Genomic DNA, 18,602 nt, shown 5'->3' with positions numbered 1-18,602 from the left:
CGGGGGGAGCCCCAAGCCTCACGGGCCAGATCCACACAAGCTGCAGTCTAAATTCGGACCGTGGGCCAGGGCTTCTCCACCCCTGCCCTAGACCATTTGTAAGAAACATGGCCCGATTTTCCTCTCCTTTGCTCTAGTTTAACCTCACTCTGGCTCTACTAAAATTGGTGGAGTTAGTCCTGACTGAAGCCAGTCAGAGACGAGAAGCTGACCCTGAGAGTTTGCTTGTGGTGTCCAGGAGCACAGTAGATTGAGTGAAGCCCATAGAAAATGATACATGCAGTGTTCTCACAGGAATTAAAATTCTCTGGGGGGGAGTATCTTAAACTCTGGCACTTTCTGCCAGTTCTCCCAAGCAACCCCCAAGTGCAAAATAAACTGCCCCTTCAGCTCAGGAAGATGCTGCCCAGCAGGGTGGAGTTAAGCTGAGAGGCCTGGTGGAAGCTGGTAAATTTAAGCAGTGAACCCCCGTGTGGACACACTTACTCCAGGGTAGAAGTGACTTTTTTAGTTTGTACTTACACCCTTTTTCAAGCAACATAAGCTAAAATGAAATAGGGACTTTTGTGCCTGTGTGTGTCCCCACAGGAGTTACGCTAGTGTCATTCTATTGGGTTGCATTCGCTCCTTCGCTTTCACTGGAAAAAAGGTCCGGCGTAGATCGTTCCTTGTGGCGAAAGTCCTCTCTCCCACCATTAGCAGCGCTCTGCCACAGTATCTCAGGTACCTTTCCTTACAGTCCTGCGCAGGTACAAGTTTCCAGAAATCTGTGTCGTCTGACTTGTGGGACTCTACTCGCAGGAGGCTGCAGCCACAGGAGAGGAACACTGGGGCTGTACAAGCCGAGACCAGTGACACGGCTGGTGGCTGTACAATGCTTTATATTACGACTGATGGCAGGACTAAGGGTGGTAGAGCCATGTGGCTGGGAGGAACTGCTGGCACAGGGCACTGACTCTTTCCTTTGGCCCCAGTGTTTCCTGGGAGTAGAGCCCTGCGGATCAGCAGGTAGTGATGGAGAGCTGCATCCATGGGTAGAAACATGGATCTGTGCCAGGCTCACCCTACCATGATGAAGGGGTGGGGAACACTTGGCTCACTGTCCAGATTTGGCCCATGGCTTGCCTGGATCTGGCCCCCAAGGCTTGGAGCCCCTCCCCAGAATCTGGCCCAGGGCTGGTGGGGGTGGAGCCCTGAACTCAGCAGGCTGAAGTAAGGCAAGCCAGGCTGTGATTCAGCCCCCAGGCTCTGTCTGGTGGGGGCAGCAAGCAGCTCTGGGCTGCACGCAATGGCGGCTGCTGCCCCTCCTCTGGCCAGGGGAACGGCAGGGCAGTATTGTCCAGAGAAGCTTCCCCCATCCCCATCCTCCCGCTCTGATTGGCCAGGATTCCAGCCAGTCAGCACACCAGAATGGGCACTTCCAGGTACGCGCCTCCCCATTGACCTGACCCTGCACCCCTAGATTGCTTCTGCGCCACTCGCACCCCCCCCTTGCTCTTTCACCCCTCCTGCCCAGAGTCCCCCCCCTCAGCCTGTGCCTGCACTCCCCTCCCACTGCAACCCCCACCCTCAGCCTGCTTTCTGGTAGCCCTCTGCCTCTCAAACCCACCCCCTTCCCACACAGACTCCCAGCCCTCTTCTGCACCACCCCATGAAGCCTTCCCAGTCTGCTCCTGCACTCCCCTCCTGCCCAGACCCTTCTCATCCCTTTGCAGCCTGCTTCCTGGCAGCCCCCTCCTATGCTGAACCCCTCCTTTTTGGCCCCACCCCGGAGAGAACCACAAAATCTATGAGCCCAGACCACCCTCTCCCCAAAGCTCTGGGGCGGTGTGTGAGGGGAATGAAGGGAGTGTGTTTTGGTCAGTGGCCCCTGACCCTAGAAAGGTCCCTCCTACCCCTGAGCACTCCACACACTTTTTCCCTGGACACAAAGGATGCTAAATCCATACTTCAGGTTAGGGCTGTGACCCCAGTAGCTGGGAGGGGCTGTGCCTGTGGGGTTGTATTCAAGGGGCTAGTGCCTCCCAACAGCTGTACCTGTGTTTGCAGTGCACTGGCTGGATCAGAGCTAGCCACAGGTATGGTTCTACAGATGGGAGTGCAGCCCCCTGGTTCACAGCCTCAACTGCTGGCTAAAGGCCACAATGGCAGCAGAGGACCGGAACCCTGGTCTTTCACAGACCAGGCTAATGACTGCACCATTGGACCACTCTTCCACCGGCTGCATCTAGTGAGGCTGAAATGGTGCAGAGACCTTGTTCTGGTTTTCTGCCCAGGGTGAAGTTAAGCCACAGCCTGGCTTTGTAGAGGGGTGTGAAACACTGCCGATCCCCCGCAGGCTCAGCTTCTGTCCAGCGCGGTTCCACTGACAACATGTGGTGGCACGTCAGGAACACATGGTTCATGTAGCACGGGTCCCGTGTGCTGCTTCTAATACAACGTAAAGGTCAAGTTCTGCTCACGGATACAGAGGATCTTGACTGTTTGTCTTCTCTCCTCGAATATGTGACATGCCAAGAGCTCTACTCAAGCAGGGAAAGAAGAATGTCAGAGTCAAGACCTACAGTGTATTTCTCAGCTTTTTATCCGAAACACAGACACTCCTCGTGCGCATCCCATGCCCATAAAAGGCACCAATGTCCAAGATCAGGGACAGCAGGAAACAGTGTTTCCTGTAGTACCCAAACCAGCTGAGTGCTTGTCTCCAGCTTTTCAGCAGTTAATTTAGCACAGTGTGAATATTCAAAAGGGGTGAGCACTGGCTGAGCGGTGGGTATGGAAAGGAAAACTATTTAAATTTGTGCAGATTGTTTGCTGTAAAAATGTTTTCATAAACGTTAATTTATTTTTTTTTAATCTTGTATTTTCTGTCTCCTTGGGGACCTGCTTGGTCTTCATATTCCACTACTATAACTCAGCTTATTACAAGTGAAGTGCAGAAAACAGCAGCACCTAGAAGAAAGGGAAAGTTTTGGTGGGAAAACTCGCCCCCCCCCCCACTGCCTTTTCTGTGAGAATGTTTAGAGGTGAACGAATCCCATTTGAGTGTAAGTGGGAGTCAAATTCTCTCTTATGTGCACCTCATCCAGAGGTTTCTTTCATAAGCTGAAAGGCAAAGTTTGGCCAAAACTGTCTAGGATAATGATGATACTGACAGCACTAAATAGGTGAGGCCCTTTTGGTCCCCCTAAAGATCAAGCCAAGTATCAGGGAACACATACAAGTACTGCTGTAATCTTGTTGTTGTAAAGAACATGCCTGCATTTAGTTGACCTTCTTTTTGTAAATAGTTCAGTAATTTTCTGTTTATAAGAAGAGTATTTTGTATAGTTGCCAGAGCATTTCTCTGTATATAAAGTTGGGTATAGAAATAATGCCTTAGTTGGGATAATGAAAGCAAGAATAGGCCACTTTTTTTTTTTTTTTCCCCAAAGGAGAGGCAATGATAAACATGGCCAGTGGGAAACGTCAAGGAAGCTTCTTCCCTCAGGAATTTGATCTCATTTTAACTTTACTTGCTTACACGAATATGAGGGAAGATGCCTTCTACAGGACAGCTGTAGAGGTTTATAGCTTAATACTTGTAGGCCAGTCCCTACTGAATTAATATGCCTCTGACAACTTCTCCACATCATGGCACCCCTTTTTTTTAAGGGACTCGAGCTTTTCAACATTTTTCAAATGAATACTTAGGTCAAAAATGGTATCTTTTCAAAAAAAAAAAAGTATTTTTGTGCCCAAAACCTATCAAGTATTTTTTTTAAAAAAAATCTTTTTCTTTGAAAATGGCACATAAAATATGTAACCTGTTGGTTTATGTCTTCATTTTTCCTCTTTGTTTCCCATTACTGTTGAGTCCTTTTTATGTACATGTTGAGGTGCTGATTTATTGTTACTCTTGGAGTTTGTGTCATTCTCAGCTTTATTTCTTACTTGCCACTATTGATTGTCCAGCTTAATCGTTTATTGTTTTTTCCTCCAAATTAAGAAACATCATTTTTGAAAACTACTGAATTAAAAATATTTGAACATTTTAGAAAAGTAAAGCATCAGCTTGCTTCATAAACTATCACCAGTAAATTTTCACAGATAATTTTTGGGGTGGGTTTTCAACCAGCTTTTGAAGGAAAGGCAGATAGATGTCTGACCTGATTCCTTCTGTTAAAATCAGTGATAAAACTTCCAATTAACTTATTTGGCTAAATTCATCCCTGGGAGTGACTTTGTCTGATGAAGTTCTACCAGGGATGAATGTGACCCATTGAGTTCAGTGAAAGCAGGGATGGGTCCCTAATTAATAATCTGCTGATTGTTAGCAGACTGAAGTACCAAAATACACAACCCAAAGGGATTCAGTGCTCTGTTTGTTTGTTTGGGGGGTTTTTTGTTTTGTTTTGTTTTGGTTTTTTTTTCTGGTTTTTGTGACCATCTGTTTAAAGATAGCTTTGGAAAGGTTAGGTTTCAATTGGCAAGTGTTTGCAACTGACACTTTTGCCCTTCAGCTGAAATGGGTGAAAAGAAATTCCATCATTACCTATAAAAATGTACAGAGAAGGAAACTTACAACCCATTCATACGGTATGTTGCCTTTGTAGCTATGTAGCTCCCTCTGATGCCGTCAGTTCAGTTAACAGACAGTAATGTGAACTAGTCTTGTTATATTTTGGACAATCAAACACTACAGTTTATACAAATATTGTCGTGAGTAGAAAGTCTTCAAATTCTGTTGATACACAAGTTACCACCCATGACCACTGGCAAAGACCATTAGAAATGCTGATCAGTATCATCTGTCAAAAGTAAGAGACAATCAAAACCTGATCCCTCCAAACCTCTGCATGGGGACTGAGTTGCAAGAAAACGGAAGTGCTTCCTAGCAGAGAGAGCTGCTGGTGGCCTTCCGACCTTCGCTTCAGAATGAAGCGTGTCAGTCCTTTATTGTAAGAGAGCGGCTGCTAGCCACAGTAGCACATGAGTATTTTTGTTTCTTAGTCCTTGTGTTGGTTACACTTTGAGCATCAGGAGCTTGAGAACTGGACATATGTTTACTGGGAAGTTTCAGTGAAACTTCTAAATGTTTTACCCAAAAATGTTAAGTGTTGAGCCTAAAACTCTCTCTCTCTCTCTCTCTCTCTCTCTCCTCCATTGTACATGTGGGTTTCCTTACCACACCTGTATTAAGGGCCCCGTGACTTCCTCTTTACAACTCCCTGCATTCTCCTACTTACTGGAAGCCCCTTCGTGGCTGCTTTATCATTGAAGCCAAATCCCTGTTGTGGATGGGGCTAGCAGAGTGGGTACCTGTTTCCCAAACCTCACCACCCAACTGTCAATTCCTGGTATGTCGTTCTCTTGGGTGAAGGTCAATCCCACCTTGCACCCCTACCTTACTCCAGTCGCAGTCCCTGAAGGCCTGGCACCACTTAAACCTTTTGTTAATTTTTTTAAGGCCGATGTAGGCCTTTATGTGGCCGTGCAGTTCACCCTCACTGTAAAATTTATTTTTAGCACTGCTGTCCGTTGACTCATCATTCTTAGCTTGCGCACACACTATTGCCAGGGTAGCTGGGTGATGTCTTACCAGATCTTGGGGGTGTCAGTAGAGAGGTTCTGGGTTGTGAACTGCAGTACTTAAGTCTCACAGAACTTGTGTAAGGGCACAACTGTGTATCAGTAAGGTCTGTTTTTGTGTGTGTTTGAGTACTGTAGTGGAAGCTGGGAGTGGTAGGCATGCCCCAGGTGTAGGGAGAGGTCTTTATTTTACCAAGATAGTCAGAATTTCTAATACAATGTTGATTGACGTGCTGGTACGAGAAGCCATGTTCTGCACAGCATTTCATGAGGGGTAGCTAATTCACTGCTTGAAATACTGAACGGGGTTAGAGCATATTGCAATGTGTCATACAGAATGTATCCCATGAAAACTTCCAGGCATTTGACATGGAGAAAAGGGGACATGAAAAGGCCTCTGTGTTGTCTGATCCCTTCATGCTTAGTCACTTAACTTAGTCATATTAACCATGTCTGTCAACCAAACTGGAAATAAAACAGCATAAGAACATGATTGTTACAAGACTCCAAGCTGTGCTTTCCTAAGAGTATTTGCTCCTAGAAGCGAGGTTAGTCCAAGCCATGCAAAGATTTAATCAATATGTCATCTCGCCTCCCCAATAACTTACAAGTTTTTGGCATAATGATGTCAGTTTTTCCAGGTTATGGGATGGTGGTGACGTGTTTATGTTGTGCCTTTCAGCTTCAATCGATTTTAAGGGCAGAAAGACTGACAACTTGGGGTTGGTTTATGTTACAAACCTACTGTGAACAGGTTGGGTTTCTTCATTGAAGTTGCTTTTACTGAGTGAGAAGTCACAGAAGGGTTGACCTGTGTTGTTTTCTGTTGAGCAAAATGTACATACATTTCTGATGTTGGCTTACTCTTTTTTTCCTAATGATTTCTCAGAATTTCCGACAGTTGTGACCAACAGTTATTCTAGTGAAAGTGCTGCAAATCTAGTTTTTACCTTTCTGTGGAGTTGGTTCTGTTTTGAATTCTTTTTTAAAATGTGTGCTTTTTAGACACAGAATTGCATTTAGAGATGTGAAACGTGCGCCCAGAGCACAGCACAGCCAAACAGACACTGCAGCAGACAACACTGTAAATAAATTCCCCCTAGACTGTGCTCTTTGAATTTTGAAATCAATTTAATTAAATGGAACTGTATTAAAATATTTTCATGAAATTCAGATAAATTAGTTCTGTTCATTTATTCTTATGTTCCAGTCTGGTTTATATATTCCCACTTGTTTCAACAGAGCTGTCAGCCATGGTCTTACATACATCATGCCTTCAGAAGTCTTTTCTTAATCCGATTCCCAGTATAATTCTGTCTCTTACCATGCTCCTGGGATCTTTCTGCTCAAAGACTGACAGATCTGTAATTTCATAAAGTTTCCATTCTTAAGTGGCGTAGCAACAACCCAGAGCCTGCATCTTTAGTTAATTATGATTTGGCAAAGGCTTTCCTGTTTCTTTTACTACTTCACAGTCTTTAAACATAATTGGGCTGCAGTTGTCCCAGGGCAGGTATCTTTTTATTAGCCCTGAGGTCCTGCTTTTGTGAACTGCTCAGGCTCCTATACTTCCAGTGGGGCACTTGTCTACCCCACACTTACTGGTGCTAACCCACCTTTGCAGAGTACTTCAAGGGGGACAAGCTCTACATCATATGTGAGGAATTATATATATTGCACTTTCCCTCGTATTATTTTTCTGCCTGATTAGTTGCTCCTATGACATTGCCTTATCACTGCAATTTTTGGTCTTTCCAACTAGATTTATTTTTTGCATTTTACAGTCACATTGACTCATTCCTGAGTCTCGGAGCTTTCTCTTTTTGATTTCACCTACAGAACATAGAATGTCATTAAAAAGCTGTTTGGACTACAAAGTCAAGAAGGCACAAAAATTAGGAAACGCTAGATGATGCTAAATGATGGGTATTAATCCATGCAACCTTATTTCAGCTCCTTTGTGCATCTGTATTATGGTATAGTTTTTAATTACAGGATCCTATGCACATTTTGTCTACAGGGCCCCTGCCTCATTCAGTTCTTGGGATGGGCATTGCTCATTCACTTAACACAATAGTTGATTCTTGATTTCCATCACAGGTGTGGCATGCGTGGTTTATTCTCTGCATACCCTTCACTATTGGTACTGCTTTCTTCATGAGCTTTTCTGTAGTGCTTATCATTACAGTCTCTGAAACTGCAAAGTCAGGGGTCAGCAAGCCCCAGCATGCAGGCCAAGAGTGGCACGTGAGCTGAGTTTCATTGGCACATGAGGTGGGAGCTGAGCCCCACCCTTCCTGCCCCATGCAGCTGGGAGCTAGCTCAAACCCATGCCACCGGTGGATTAACAAAAGACCAGCTCATGCTACTACTGACTACCTAAGCAGCAACGCTCTGCAGTTTAATTTGTGTGTTAATGGAGCTGTTATAAGTAGGACTATTAGTGACGTTTAAAAAGTATCACCACCCCTTGGACCGTACCTAGAGGTCAAAAGGTCAAAATTCAGCACTCCGTTGCACAAAGGTTGCTGCCGTCCGAGCTAGGTGCTCTGCCAGCCGATGGAATCCACAGTCCTACGCTCCCTGAGCAGGTTCTCTGTGTAAAGGACGGGGAGGGGGAGGTGCCCAAGAAAGAGATTCTCAGAAGACAGCAGAGATTACGAGTCAGGTGTGTGATGCTGAGGGGAGAGGGAAGGATAAGCGAGATGCTGAGGGAAGCTAGGTGGCTGCCTTTGTGCATGTGGCTGAGAGGCCACAACTCAGTGCAGTCGTCCTCAGCCACAAACGTGTTCCTGGAGTCAGGCGCTGTAGGTAGGACAACCATGAGGGCAGCCCATGTCTTAGCAGCTGAAACAAGCTGGTTCTTAATGGTTTTATGACCTCATTCCTGCTCCCTCTACATGCCCCTGTGCCTCAATTTTTGTGTGGCTGCCATGCTCCCATTCAGCCTGCAGCCTGCCTACTGCTGGGCCTGAGAGGTGTTGGGCACACTCAGTGCTCAGCCCCACTGGGGCAGAAAATATTTCTGCCGCTGAGCTTGAGAATTCCTGCCCTGAGGCTTCAGCCAAACTCTATGCTGCTTTGGAGCTGTAGGATATATAATTAGGGCTCAGGCAATGTTGCAAATGTCAGTCAGCGGTTCCCTAAGGGGATAGGATTAGGCAGCAGCTGTGAAAATGTCAGCCACACCTCAGGAGGGACTTACATGCCTAAATACTTTTGATGCAGCTTCAGTGGTTGATTATCCAGGAAATAAGGGATTCTAGTATTGTTAAACTATCATTCCTAGATCTCATACTGCACTTTTCACCCATAGGTTGCAAAATGTTTAAGGTAGCAGTACTATTATTCCCATTTTAGAGATGGGAAAAATGAGGCATAGGGAGGTGAAATTTGCTCAAGGTCCCCCAACAAAGCAGTGCCAAAACTAGGCATTGACCCCAGGTTTCCTGCATCCCAGTCCAATATACACCAGGCAACACTTCCTTATGTTTGGGGGAAGTAACCCACGGGCAGAGAATCCAGTTCTTCAGGATACCATTCCCTTGCCTCAGCCATGAAACCATCCTTTCCCAGAGTTTCCTGCCCCTTTCTCTACAGACCTGTTAATGTCAGCAACAAATGAAGATGGGGGGGGTGGGGGTGGGGCTACAGGCAACAACTGGTGTTCTTTATGACACACACCTGATCAGTTTCCAAATCATGGTTTGTCACATGCAGTGAATCAGGTGGTGTGGGTGAGGTGTCGTTCCATGTACTTTTTGTAAATGTACTTGCCTGAATTTTATAAAACACACTGAAATCAAAAACAACCAAGCTGGAAGTTCCATGAGCTGGAAACCATTGTTACCACGTGCTTCAGGAGTGAGGGTAGAGCCTTTGACCCACAACACAGACCTCTGCCCTGTGACTAACTGATAGCACTAGTCACTTGTCATTAAGGCTGTCAACAACTGCAATGAATTGTGAGAGTTAAAAAAAAAAAAAGTGATTAGGCACACTGATAGATAATACTAGGCTACCAATGTAAATTACAAATATTTTGGATGTTTTTTTCTACATTTTCAAATTTCTTGGTTTCAGTCACAACCCAATACAAAGTAAGCAGTGGTCACATTATCGTATTAGAAATATTTGCACTGTTTATTAAAAAAAAAAAAAAAAACAGGTCAAAGCATGATGGAGCACATGGCGTCAATGTACCTGGTGCATAAATACCTTGTAACACTAAATATAAAAGTGCCACACAAACAGCTGTCCTCACTGCCAGGTAACAGTGTAAATAAGACGCAAGCTGCATTATCACCCATAAATATGACGAAACTTGTTTGAGCACTTGGCTGAACAGCAAGTAGGACTGAGTGAACTTGTAAGCAGTTATGTAACCAAAAAAAAACCCTACATTTTTGGCGTTGCGCTTTCACAATAAAGATAGTGCACTACAGTTCCTGCATGAGGCGAATTGAAAAATACCTTTTTTTTTTTTTTTTAAAATCTGCACATATTCGTATTGGCAAATAATATAAAATGGTCACTGTGTGCGTTGTATTCCATTATAATTGCCGTCAATATACTTGGAAAATGTAGCAAAACATCCAAACTATAGAATACATTCTAGTTGGCATTCCAGCATTGTTAAGCAGGGCACTTTCACGTCCAATTAATTGTGACCTTTTTAATCTAATAATTGATTTTGTTAATCACTTGATTAATTGTGAGCCCTAGCCAGCATCCCAGAGAATGAGATATGCACGTTGCCAGGGGCTTTCACAGGTATTTGCTAACTGGAGAAGGGTGGTGACAGAAACAGGCGGCAAGTTCGGGTTCAAGCTATGAGCGTGGACTCAGTCTCTATTGGGTACAAACCCTTCTGCTGCTAAGCCCTCCAGCCTTTGTGTCCTTTTTCCCCAACAGTTGCCCCCTGCCCGCTTCTACTTTTGTCCCCCTCAGTTCCACATCCTGACCCCACCCCCCACCTCTGCTCGGTCGCTTTCATTCTGTCCGCCTCCTTTTACTCCTTGCTGCTGGGAGCTGGCAATGGGAATTATTCCTGCTCCCAGGTTCCTGGGATCACAGCTTCTGACAGCCATGAAGATGAATTGAAGAGGTGCTTTTGGCCACAGTGTGGCACTGACAGCTTATGTTCCACTGATGATTTTTCAGTCTCTGCTTCCCAGGGGAGTCTGCCATCATAGCAGCATGGCCTACATTCTTTGTTCCTGGAGGTATACATTTATGTTTAGCTTATTAAAAATGCCCATTGTCTGCTTGCGCCCAAGGGATCCAGATCGCTCAGCATCAGTGACCTATGCGTATTATTTACCATGCACACAATTTGTGTGTCACCTGTAAATGTGATCAGTGATGATTGTTTTCCTCCAGATCCCAGCTAAAAAAATGAAAACTAGCGTAGACCCAAGAATGGACTCCTGCTGTGCCCAACTAGGAACATACCTGTTTGGTGAGTCCCCTTTTACAATGATGTTTTGAGACCTAGCGGTTAGCCAGCTTTTAACCTACTTAATATGCGCCATCTTAATTTGATAGTTTTTTTTTTTAATTTTCAAAATCAAAGTAGCTTGTTTGATGGTTTACAGATGTCTTATGTATTCCTGCAACACACTTAACCAAACTACAAATTTCATCAAAACAGATATCAAGTTAGTTTGACAGGATCCACTGTCCATAAACTTATTCTGATTGGCATTAATCACAGTATCGTCCTTTAATTCTTTGTCAGTCGCGTCCCATATCAGCTTTTTCATTAGCTCGTCTACAATCTATGCTTGGGAACAAGTGCCACTCCTCTCTTCCATTTGTACAGTTCCTAATTTCAGGAGAGAATTGAGAATAAGGATAAGTTTTTACTGTTTCTAGCATGGAAAGTGCAGTCATGTAACCTGAGCATCCAGATCCATTTTCCTGCATACCCAGGCATGCACACAGCTAGTTTAAAAAAAAAAAATAAAACCCACAAGACACACCAGTTTGCATGCTTCCATCCCATATTTGTGCTGGAGCATGGATTTATTATCAGGAATATATTACACTCATCTGTACATCATAACAGAAATAATACAAACTTTTTTTTCTGGTAATTCATTAACCACGTATTAAATCAGCCTACAGAACTCCTACTGTGTGGGAAAAACTTTACAGAAGGATCACCGGTGTGTCCATGGGACACAAATGCAATCAGTGCAGAGACATAAAATACCTGATTTTCTCACTAAAAAGGGACTTAACCATTAGGTACCTGCTAATTTACTGAAAGCAAATTATTTCAGTGAAATGAAGGAACTTAGCTACTGATCTGATTTATGCAAACTTGTTAGGGGTAAGAACTGAAACACTGCTCATGACCCACAGACTGAATTGAAGAAAAAGAGCCAAGAAAGAATTTGTTGCTCTCTGCCACTTTTTCATCTCTTGCCTCTAAGGACTGCTCTACACAGAAGCGGTACAGTTGACCTAAGTTATGTTACTTCATTTATGTAACTGAAGTCAGTGGAACTCAGGTTAGCCTCCAGTGGTGTCTGCACTGGGCTTTGGTAATGAGATGCTCTCCTGGCATCTTTCTACCTCTCTCAGAGGTGGAGTATAGCCATCACTGGAAGAGTACTTTGTCATTGAGTTACCTTGTCTTTAGCAAACCTGCTACACTGACACCACAGCATTGATCGCTGCAAAGCCAGTTTAGCCAGAAGTACTGACAAGGCCTAAGTGAGACTCTGCACCAGCTGGCTATGGTCTCAGGGAAGTCCTGTGTCCACATGGTCACTCTTTCTGAGGAAGACCCTTGTTGGGTGGGAGGAATATGAGGGTGGTTGGGGCAGATGGACTGTTTAAAAGCTTGCACCAGGAACCATCCTTGAGGCAGAGGCCAGGGTTTACTTTGTATTTGTACAACACTTTCACTGGAGCCTTCAGTCTGATAAGGTCCATTTGGGTACTGCTGCAGGAGAGATCAGGCCCTCAAGTAAGCTTGCAGTTGCATTGTTATAAGAAACTAGTGGCATCCAATGGTCTCCATGTGACTAGGTCACCTACATCCTTTTGCTACCTAACAGATAATAGCAATAATCAAGTCTCATTGATCTGCCTGGCTGAGTCCTCTCTGTAACAGAAAGGGGCCGTGTCTACACTAGCCCCAAACTTCGAAATGGCCATGCAAATGGCCATTTTGAAGTTTATTAATGAAGCACTGAAATGCATATTCAGCGCTTCATTAGCATGCGGGCGGCTGCGGTGCTTCGAAATTGACGTGGCTCATCCCGACGGGGCTCCTTTTTGAAAGGACCCCACCTACTTCAAAGTTCCCTTATTCCAGCTGCTCAAAGGAATAAGGGGACTTCGAAGTAGGTGGGGTCCTTTCGAAAAGGAGCCCCATCAGGACGAGCTGCGTGGCGGTGAGCCGCGTCAATTTCGAAGCGCCATGGCCGCCCGCATGCTAATGAAGCGCTGAATATGCATTTCAGCGCTTCATTAGTAAACTTCGAAATGGCCATTTGCATGGCCATTTTGAAGTTTGGGGCTAGTGTAGATACGGCCAGGGAGTAGAAGCATAACTATATAAAATGTGCTACCTTCAGGCCCTGTGTCCCCTCCCTGCCCTCACGTTGCTGAGCCCAGCACAGGACATTTCCCATGCTCAGTGCTTACCAACTACACGAAAATGAAAGTAGAATGCTGTTCATAAAGTGGTCACCAAGTTGGTACTAAAGTGATTGCTATGGACGGGAGCAACACGACTAATCTTCCCCTTGATGTGTCGTAGAAACCAATGCCCTTTCTGAACCCTCAGTGGCCTGTGGCCAGAGCCTCATTTCAGAGGCTAACTCTGTGACTCAGTCACAGAAGTGAAAGCAGGAGCTAGGGACCTACAGACATAGCTGTCATTCTGCTTTAGCCAATGGCCAGTGTGAGGGGTCTGCAGGGGAGGAAAAGAGGGATTTATTTGATCCTGCCATCATGAAAGTCTTCTCCATTCTAGATGTGGGTTTACAGGGGTTTCTAAGACAACCATGAACATTTGCTTTGACTTAAAAATTGAGGCCAAACGTTCAAATCTGCATGCCTAAAATTAGTACAGCTGACACTTAAGTAAAAACATTAAACTAGCCTACTCAGCAGAACTGTAGAGCATCCACAAGGCCTAGTGAAGGCCAGGCATTTATTTTGGTTCCTAAACGTGACTCTAAGAGCTTAACTCTACCCCCCTACCAAATGGTAAAATCTGGCCACAATAAAACACTAATTGAATTATTTCACCTTTTCTTGGACCAAAGTCACTTTTCATAGCTGGCTCGCTGGCCCTTTGCTAGGGAGAACTAGTACAAGCTCTTTAGCCCAGTGAGCTATGCAGAAGTGCTTAAAGAGGGAAAATGATGAGTGTGCACAGGGCTGTCTAAATCAAAGCCTGGTTTGGCAGCCTTTACTTCGTACACTCGCTGTGCTAATTAATGAGGAGAACAAGTTCAGGAATCAGTAGAGTTCTTCCATAAGTAAGTCTCAGGAGCATTTGCCTTGTTAAAGACATCCCTCCCCCACAACTCAACCGGCAATTCTTATTCAACCCTCCCTAGCCAGTGGAGTTTAGTTTCAGTTGAGTGTTACCGGCCCAGCACTGCGGTACCCTGCTTGATCAGCCCCATAGGAACGAAAGTTCTGCGCACACGCTGATAAGGCAAGTGCTCCACCGACAATCATGAGCCTTTCCTAAGCTGCTGTTGGTCTGATATAATTTACTGAGCTCTACTTTGAAAGTAAATCGCCAAATTGCTCTTGTCACGGCCTTATTATGCATCATAGTGATGTGCTTGTAACGCCCGCTAGTTGCAATGGCTGCAAAAATATAAATGCAGCCAATACACTGTAATCCTGCCCAAGTGCCTTGGACAGATGTGCATTCATAGCATCAGGAAATGTAGCTGTAACAGGGTGACATTCCCCTCCCCTGAAAAGTGCCTGTTTTGTGGGTTAAAGGTACTGGCTTTTACCAATCCAATCTACAGGCAATCATTAGAGCTACAGCAGAGACCCACTGTGGTTGCTATTTAAATGCAGAGGCTAAAAGAGGGTTGTTATAGTCACTGAATCCAAGTAGTCCTGGATCCCTGGGTGGCCCCATTTTCAGTGTGCATCAAGAACTTGAAAACAGGCTGACTGTCCTTGCCCCTCTTCACCCAATTGCTCCGCCATGAGTTGTATATGGGATTCACGGGGCTCTGAGTTGGTGGTTCTTTGCCCTGGTATAACTTTCTCACCTAACCTATTTGCTCTTTTCTTGTGGCTTATATAGAGGATAGGCCACCCACTGACTTGTCCTTCAATTAGATAGCACTGAGTTACCAAAATCTTGTTGCTTCTCATTTTTAAAAGGCTATCCAGATCCCAGTACGTTCTCTGTCATTTCAGCTGACACCACGACAGTGGTAGATGAGAGATCCTACAAGCCAGCCACCAACATACTAGTGCTTGAAGTTAGCCAGTATCTGAAAGCAAAATCTTCCTGCCAACTTACCTCTCTGGGCTCTGCCTGTCCAGTGCACCTGCAACACTCTTGGAGGTTCTAGTGAGAATTCTGGAGCAAAAGGAAAACAGATTTGGGCCCTTCACTGAATTCACTTCAATGCCAGTTGTATCTCCCTTACCAAGCCCTTCATGACAGCAGATGTTAACCTTTGGAAGGGGAAGTGTGGGCAGGGACAGAGGAGCTAGCGATGCCAGATCAGGAAAGAAGAGCCTACGGCTGAATTGCGTGTTCTTCACCATTTACAAAAGTGCAGTTTGCGGCTTAAGGCGGATGCTTACTACTTGTTAGGGAATGGCTCATTGATTGTATACTGCTGCTGAGGCCTGGACTTGGTTACACAGTTAGGTGGGAAAAGACATCAGCCTAAGCATGGCAGTGTCCATACTACTGATGGAAGGGCCACAGCACTCCGACATAATAACTCTACTTCCCAGAGTGTCATCAGGCTTCAGCTGTTGGTTGTCTTGTCAATTTACTAGCAGGAAGTGCAGAAGGAGGCTTCAGACACTGCTCCCAGCCAGCAGTTAAGGTGAGAAGTTGCAGCACTCCACATTCCCACCCCTGCCCGCCCACACCCTGCCTGGAGTCAGGCAGCCTTGTTCATTTCCTGGCTGCCCAGCTCTGGAAGGAAGTGGGCAGGGGTGAAAAGGGAAGAAAAGTACTGGGCAGCTTCTTTCCTACAGAAACGTGGGAAGAGAACCCACAGGTGGCGTCCCTCCACTCGGAATGGAGAAGAGAAGCCCTCATTGGGCAACTTTGGATGGAAGCATCAGCATCCAGGATCAAACAGCATCATCATCTAAAACAGGGCACATGGAAAGGACACCAAGTAAAGACGGGAGCCCCGCTTACCCATCACAAATCCCACCCCCCCACCCAATTCACTGCTGGAAGCCTCCATTGTGAGTGCGTTTAGCTAACAAAAGGATGAGTAAAGCACCATACATGGAGAAATGATGCAGGAAAACAGATGGGCTCAGCCAGGTCAGATCAGGAGAGTATAACATTTTAGTAAGTCGCACGAGGGATAATTTAGCGTAACATCATGGCAACCAGCCTCATTGTGACAGAACGCATTGCACCGGACTGGAACAGGACAATGAAAGAGGGGCCGTGTCTACACTAGCCCCAAACTTCGAAATGGCCACACAAATGGCCATTTCGAAGTTTACTAATGAAGCGCTGAAATGCATATTCAGCGCTTCATTAGCATGCGGGCGGCTGCAGCACTTTGAAATTAACACTCCTCGCCGCCGCGCGGCTCATCCCGACAGGGCTCCTTTTCGAAAGGACCCCGCCTACTTCGAAGTCCCCTTATTCCATCTGCTCACAGGAATAAGGGGACTTCGAAGTAGGTGGGGTCCTTTCGAAAAGGAGCCCTGTTGGGACGAGCCGCGCGTCAGTGAGCCGCATCAATTTCAAAGCGCCGCGGCCGCCCGCATGCTAATGAAGCGCTGAATATGCATTTCAGCACTTCATTAGTAAACTTCGAAATGGCCATTTCAAAGTTTGGGGCTAGTGTAGACGTAGCCAGGGATTGCAGAGTATCTGTGCACGTGCAGCATAAAAACATCTGAAAATACAGTGCTAGTGGTTCTTGGTCTTGAGCAGTGCTCCTACACTCAGGGTGCTCTTGCTGAACACTTACAACCTGTTAGTCAGTTATGGCCTGGTCTAGTCTAAGAAGAGGTTCAACATACGCTATATCATAATATCATGCAAAACTGCTCCAAAAATAAAATTTTTCTAAAAAAAAAAATTAACCTAATTTTTACACTGTGGGCTGGGTCAAAGACACTTGGACTGAAGTTATTTCTGGGCTGCTGCCTGAGCCTTCTGAGTCCATCACAGGCAACCTGAAGCATATTTCAAGTGCAAACCATGCGCGGGTTTGCTGGAATAAAGGCCTTCCTGCCTGCTTCCATGCGAGCCGTTCTGTGTCTACGAGCCACAGCCCACATTACAACCTTTCATGTTGCTCCTGGACCCTGGAATATTTTTCTGCACCTATTTACATACTGGCTTTAGTCAGGTCAGTGTCCTGGAGCACACAGCATGCTCTGAATAGGCAGGGAAATGTGAAGGGGTTTTGTCACAACTCGAAAATAAAAGCATCATAGTGTTTTAAAAAAACAAGACAAAACATTTTTTTGTTTTGTGTGGATTTAAGCACACAATCCTAACCTGTCACTGCGCTACAGCAAATGTTTTCACAGTCTAATCCTAACAAAAGTGAGGCAAACTCTGGAAACCTCATTTAAAGAACATCAATGAAAAAAGGACCTCACCTACCCCCACCCAGACCCAGGATACAGCTCAACTACTGCTAACCCCTTTTCATGCTAACAGCTGCTTGAGATGCTGTTCCTCTTGGAAACTATCTCTCTCTCACCAAGGTGGTGTGACATTCCATCTGGTCTAGCCAGGTACGGCACTGAAAGCTGCTACTGCGACACATACATGGTTAACAAATGCAGCAAAAGGGACTGATATAACCTGGAAACCCAAGTGTATTGGAATTTACCTGGAAAGAAGAAGTTTAAGGTAATTTGGCCATTTTCAATAAAGTCCAAAATTATGGGTATATACATATATATTTCAAGGGACAAGATTCTGGCCTTGGTTGGATCTATGCAATCCCATAGATCTTCCCTGGGGTTTTGGCTGTTAACAAGGGCAAACTTTAGCCCAGTATGAATACTAACAGAGAGATAGCCGTGCTAGTCTATATACTATGAAAACAAAAAAGCAGTCCAGTAGCACTTTAAAGACTAACAAAATAATTTATTAGGTGATGAGCTTTCGTGGGACAGACCCACTTCTCCAGACCGTAGTCTCTTCTGGTATAGCTATGATCTGAAGAAGTGGGTCTGTCCCACGAAAGCTCATCACCTAATAAATTATTTTGTTAGTCTTTAAAGTGCTACTGGCCTACTTTTTCCTTTAGCCCAGTATGTGTAGGATTCCCCGTATACTGAGGCAAACTGGCTTTAAATTCATAGATTATCCCACTAGGTCTACAGCTATAGTAGACGTGTCAGTTGACAGAGCGCATCTACACACAAAAGCAGATCGACAAAGCAATCTGCTCTGTCAACAGAGCGCGGCCAGACTGCCCTGCCCTGTGCCACCAGAACGGCTGACCTGAAGCTCTGCAAATGGGGATGCCTGGTGAACTGGAAGACCTCTCTGTCGACAGAAGTGGCTACGCTGCACTTCTGTCGACAGAACTCGGGTGACAGAAGTGTTATTTATCAAATTTTCGAGGGATGACACTTTTGAGACAAATGCAGAGTTCTGTCGAGATTCTGTTGACAGAGCACTTTATGTGTGTATACGCTCCCTGAGTTATGTCAACAGAAGGCCCCTTCTCTCGATAAAACCCTCTAGTGTAGACATGGCCTAAGGTTTTAACACTTTGGGCCAAATGTCAGGGTCACAGTAAATATTTGTCTTCTTTCTAGGGCTCGACATAAAATAATGTGGGGGTGGTACT

At 45.2% G+C, this 18,602-nt stretch overlaps 1 protein-coding gene across 1 annotated transcript in view; it reads right to left on the bottom strand.

The window, feature by feature from the left end:
• Positions 1-13,138: 13,138 nt before the first annotated feature.
• Positions 13,139-18,602, bottom strand: part of MTUS2 (microtubule associated scaffold protein 2) — a 495,583-nt gene continuing 490,119 nt past the window's right edge. The window contains exon 16 of the mRNA XM_074985997.1: positions 13,139-15,905. The gene's annotated coding sequence lies outside the window, so the exon portion shown is untranslated. The remainder of the gene's footprint in view (positions 15,906-18,602) is intronic.

Source organism: Carettochelys insculpta, chromosome 1 (genome assembly GCF_033958435.1).
Source record: "Carettochelys insculpta isolate YL-2023 chromosome 1, ASM3395843v1, whole genome shotgun sequence".
Lineage (NCBI taxonomy): Eukaryota > Metazoa > Chordata > Testudines > Carettochelyidae > Carettochelys > Carettochelys insculpta.
This window is presented reverse-complemented; position numbering and strand designations above follow the sequence as displayed.